Here is a 5,882-nt window from a genome sequence, read left to right on the forward strand (position 1 = left end):
ATATCATATATTATAGTGTGTGTATATACATATATATTTTATATATATGCACATATATATAGTCCAAAAATGTATACACACTTTGAATAATTATTAATTCCAGTGGGTTAAATCTGAAAAGAAAGAAATGCAATTGAGCTATTAGCTGTTAAAGTATATATACACATTTTTTGGGACACTCTGTATATATGCACACACACATGTAGTATAATCCAAATGATTGTATAGCACAGAGAGGGGGAGTACAACAGAAGGAGCAATCAACTGATCAATTCAGTGCATATCAAAAATAGCATGTACAGCCCAGCCAGTGTGGCTCAGTGGTTGAGCATCGACCCATGTACCAAGAGGTCACTGGTTTGATTCCCAGTCAGGGCACATGCTGGGGTTATGGGTCCCATCCCCAGTAGGGGGTGTGCAGGAGATAGCTGATGGATGTTTCTCTGTCATCGATGTTTCTATCTCTCTCTCCCTCTCCCTTCCTCTTTCTGAAATCAATAGAAAACTGTTTTTTAAAAGAAGCTTTTGTTAAAAAAATTTTTTTTTTTTTTTAAAAAAAACACCATGTACTGCCGAAACCGGTTTGGCTCAGTGGATAGAGCGTCAGCCTGCGGACTGAAGGGTCCCGGGTTCGATTCCGGTCAAGGGCATGTACCTTGGTTGCAGGCACATCCCCAGTGGGAGGTGTGCAGGAGGCAGCTGATCGATGTTTCTCTCTCATCGATGTTTCTAGCTCTCTATCCCTCTCCCTTCCTCTCTGTAAAATATCAATAAAATATAAAAAAATAAATAAATAAAAATAAAAATAAAAAAAACACCATGTACAAATGCCCCAAACTGAAACAATCCGAAAAAACGTTCTGTTTAGCAGTGGCCTAGCTGGAAACATTAGATTAGCAAGCAAACCCTCTATGGATTACAAAATGCTGTAAACAGGTCTCTAGCAATGTTTTTGACGGCAGATCTAGGACGAGGAGACTGCCAGGAAGACAGCTGTCTTCTCTGCTGACTCTTACTCATAGTGAGCACTTCTCCCCTCCAGACCACAGCCACGAGAGTAAGTAACCCTCAGCCAACAAAGCACCGAGTTTAGCTGATGTGGAAGGTAGTGTACAGGCAATAGGCATACACTTCCTGTTGGGATCCGTGCTGCACTCTCCAAATGGTCATTTCTAACACTCTCCTCAAATCGCCTATTCCTCCCCAGTTCTATTTATGGCCTTAACTCACACTTACGGCCTTGACTCAGAAGGAAATTGCTTCATCTTCCCACCACTACGTTCCTAAGCCTAAATGAATCTGTACCCATCTCCTTATTCCTTCTTGTTACCATAAAGGAAGAAAGTTTCCCATGACAAAGGCCAATCTCTCCAGAAGCCATACCCTCTTATCATCCCAAGGACTTTTTCTTTCATCATTATTCTCCCCCATTTCTAGGGAGTCATTCTCATTGGTATAACAGGCTTGAGCATCTCTGAAATTTAAAAACAGACAAAAGCTTTGCCATCATATTTTTAGCCTCTTCCTTAATTCGCCAAGATAATCTGCACGTGTGCACATTTCTTCTCCCCTACTGACTCATTTCCCTCTACTACTGTAAATTTTAACTTAATGTATGGAAAAAACTATTAAGACCATCACCAGTATTCTTATGTGCATATTTCATATTCCATCTCCCTGCAACTCAGCCAAAGGTAACCACTATATGAATTTTGTTTTTACCATTCCCTGGCTTTTTTCTTAATCACATGTACTATCAAATAATGTACATGCAATAAAATTCACATAATTTAAGAGTACAATTCAATGAATTTTGCTAAATATATACCATTATGTTTAACCATCATCATAATCATAATCTACCACATTTCTTTTACCTCAAAAAGTTCTCTCTTCTTTCTTTGCAGATAATTTCTATCTCCACCCTCAGCCCCTAACAACCACTTATTTCTGTAAGCATAGTCTTGCCTTTTCTAGAATTTTGTAAAAATTGAATCATACAATATGTAGCCCTTTGTGCTTGGCTTCTTGCAGTTAGAATAATAATTTTGAGATTCACCCATGTTGTTAAATTATATATATATAATTCCTTATGCTGAATAGTCTTCCATTGTATGAATATACCACAATGCAATCCATTCCACCAGTTGAGGGACATTTAGATTGTTTCCAGGGTTGGGCTGCTTTGAATATTCAGGTATAGGTCTTTATGTAAACATATGTTTTCATTTCTTTTGGGTAAGTATCCAAGGATGGAATTGCTGGGTTCTATGTTTAACTTTATAAGAAATTGCCAAGCTTTTTGCAAAGTGATTGCATCATTTTTTCATCCCCACCGGTAATGTATGAGAGGTCCAGCTGTTTCATATTCTCATTGGCTCTTGGCCTGGATGATCTTTTTAACAGTAGCCATTCTAGTGAGAATATAGTAATATCTCATTGTGGTATCAATTTGCATTTCTCTACTGACTAATGATGTTGAACATCGTTTTATGTGTTTGTCATCTAAATATTTTCTTTGGTGAAGTATCTTTGCATATTGTTTGCCCATCTTTTAAATTAGATTTTTGTCCTCTTATTAAGTTATAGGACTTCTTTATATATTCTGGATACAAGACTTTTTTTTTTCCAAAGTGGGAAATAAGTCATTAAAGTGATCGATTTAGATCATTGGTAACCATCAGACTCCTGTATATGACATCAGTGTAATTCAACTCAATCTTCCTTGACAATTTAAAAGTTTTAAGAATGTATTCCAAGGTCATAATTCATTTCAAACCAATTTTAATAAAGTCCATGCACTAATTTGTATCTATATATTCTTTATGTGTCATTTTAAAGCATCTCAAACATCTTTGATAATTAAAATTGAATAGCCAGTTGAATTTAAAAGTTTAGACAAACTGTCATTGACTTGAATATAGTATTATTATTATTAAAATATATTTTTATTGATTTCAGGGAGGAAGAAAGAGGGAGAGAGAGACAGAAACATCAATGATGAGAGAGAATATTGATTGGCTACCTCCTGCAGGCCCCACATTGGGGATCGAGCCCGCAACCCAGGCATGTGTCCTGACCAGGAATCGAAACGTGACCTCCTCGTTCACAGATCAACACTTAACCACTGAGCCATGCCGGCTGTGCTTGAATATATTATTGACCACAAAAAGGTAGTTCAAAGCTTTAAATTTGAGTGAACTTGATAAAACCATGTCAAGGCATGTTTAAGAAATTTGTCCTTGTTACCTGACCACCTTTCTATTTTGATCAGTGAATTCTGTAAGAAAAGAATACAGTCAACAAAGTACTATACATAGCGCTTTGAAATGAAAAACAGTAACTTTGGTAAAAGCAGAACATCAGTCCAGAATTACATATGCCAAAGTGAAAGACAAGTGGAATGGATAAAATTAATCCCAGTTGGTATTAAAAGCACTGGAAGAAGAAATGTCACAGAAAAATAAAGAAAAAAGATGCTATGAAAAAGTAGAATGTATATTTGGATAATTTACAGTCTATAATTACATAAAAATTGCTATAATTCAAACATCTTCCTCACGTATTTCTGGTGAAATCAAAGTTAAAAGGTAATACCTGGGATTCCTCCTTCTCCAAAGAAGAAATTAAAGTAATCAGATAATCCGTTCTCTGAAATATTCTGCAGCTCCCAATTTACAAGAAGTATACAAAATAGGATAAACAATAAAAAGTGTGTATGGATGAAAAGCTACAATAATTTCAATTTTTGCTGCCTTGGCACGGTACTGTACATATTCCACATCAACAAAATAGAAATGGCACAGTTTCTGAGGACACAATTCACATTTTATTTACATTTTTTTAATTGAAGAAAAATTTAAATTTTTTTGAAGTTTCTCGAACAATACTAAATGTAAAATAATAAAATACAAAAATTCTTTTAAGACTGTTTAATCCCAAAATCATACATCCATACACTTATTTCCTTTTTGCTGATTTCATTTAAACTTATATGCATGGTTGGTCAAACAAAGACTGTAAACAATTGTTTACCATGTCTGTTACATGAAACAGCTTTTAATAGAAATTCATCAACCTTCCTCGTGACATTTTGAAATTATAAATACAGGTATCCAAACAATCCTGAATATATTTTTTATACTACTGGTAGTCAGCACTCACACCACTTCAAAAATTAAAACAATTTGTAGTAGTATTCATTGTACCTGCTACGTGAACCAATTTAAATAGAAGCTCTTTCACTAAACAAGATGGATAAAGCATGACATTTCTCTTTCTCCTTCTTGAGATTTTTACTTTTTAGAAACACGCATGCTTCCACAACTGACACTTCTCACCATACATTCATCTCCAGGTTTAAGTTAATTTCATTTTTTAAAATATTTGTATTGATTTCAGAGAGGAAGGGAGAGGGAGCGAAGAAGAGAGAGAGAGAGAACGAGCGAGAGAGAGAAACATCAATGATGAGAGAGAACCATTGATCAGCTGCCTCCTGCACACCCCCACTGGGGATCGAGTCTGCAACCTGGACATGAGCCCTGAACGGGAATTGAACCGTGACCTCCTGGTTCATAGGTTGACGCTCACTGAGCCATGCAGGTGGGGCCAGGTTTATGTTTGAATGTCAGTTCCTTAGAAAAGTGTGCTGCATTTTTCTTCCTGTTACATGAAAACATAATGTGTGTATATATATTAAACATATTCTTACAAATGCCCGGGTCATGTTTACCAGCTGGAATTCCTTTACTTAATGTGTGGGTATTTTGCATTGTGACATTTAATCAAGATATAAACATGAGTAGAAGACTATTGATTTAAGACAAGTTTGAGCTCCACTAAAATTAATTGTTGTATGTTTGTCTTTCTGTTGGCTGTGGAATTCATATTTTCATTGGACATCATTGGATATCTTAGTTCTTGAAGTACAAGTTTAATGCTATGTCAATTTTACCATTTTGCTAACACTACTATGCTCCCTGCATCTATCATTCCACTGGAATTACTTACTCCATTCATATTAATTTTGGTTATAAATCTAACTGATGGGGGAGTTTCTGGGTATTTCAGTCCATATGCTACTTTCAGGCTATATATTCTGTTTTCATAATGTGTCTTTTCTCCTCTCTGTCTGAATGTTCTCCATCCCCATTACCACCTTCTGAAATCCTACCTGTCAGTTCTTCAAGGCTCATTCCAAAGGCAAGTTCCTCCACTGTTCAGCCTTCCTCAATTATTCCACCCTTCATGGCCCAATAATCATGCCTGTCCACCGTATAAGTGTCATAACTTTATCATCTTCAAGGTCCCAGCTAACCGTACCATCAGCTACTCTTTTTTGTCCTTCTTCAAGTTCTTCCAACAAGCAAAAATTATGAGGAACTTTAACTCCTTTTGCAGCAGTATGGATGGACGTTGGAGAGTGTCATGCTAAGTGAAATATGCCAGTCAGAGAAAAACTGGATACAAGTCTTTTACCAGATACATGTTTTGCAAACTTTTATCCCAGTTGGTGGCTTGCCTTTCCATTTTCTTAACTAAGGCTTTCCAAGAAAAAATGATTTTAACTTTGATACAATCTAATTTATTGGTTTTTCTTTTATGGTTTATACTTTTTGTGCCCCATCAAAAAATATTTGCTTACTTCAAAGTCATAAAGATCTTCTAAGTTTTGTTCTCTATATTTTTAATAGTCTTAGCTCTTATTTCTAGGTCTATATGATACATTTCAAAGTTAATTTGTGTGTGTGGTATAAGGTAAGGGTCAATTGTTGTAGCACCATTTGTTTGAAAGACTATCCTTTCCCCATTGAAATTCCTCAGGACTGTTGTCAAAAATAAATTGACTATATATGATTGGGCCTGTTTCTACTTTTTTCCAT

At 35.8% G+C, this 5,882-nt stretch overlaps 1 pseudogene across 1 annotated transcript; it reads right to left on the bottom strand.

Moving 5' to 3' along the window:
• Window positions 1-4,844: 4,844 nt before the first annotated feature.
• Window positions 4,845-5,287, bottom strand: LOC308241695 (ubiquitin-conjugating enzyme E2 variant 2-like; annotated as a pseudogene). Its single transcript has 2 exons — window positions 5,243-5,287; window positions 4,845-5,115 (listed from the first exon to the last, which is right to left on the bottom strand). The product of its transcript is annotated as a ubiquitin-conjugating enzyme E2 variant 2-like (transcript).
• Window positions 5,288-5,882: the final 595 nt, after the last annotated feature.

The sequence above is a fragment of the Plecotus auritus genome (genome assembly GCF_963455305.1).
Source record: "Plecotus auritus genome assembly, chromosome: 2".
In the NCBI taxonomy this organism is placed as follows: domain Eukaryota; kingdom Metazoa; phylum Chordata; class Mammalia; order Chiroptera; family Vespertilionidae; genus Plecotus; species Plecotus auritus.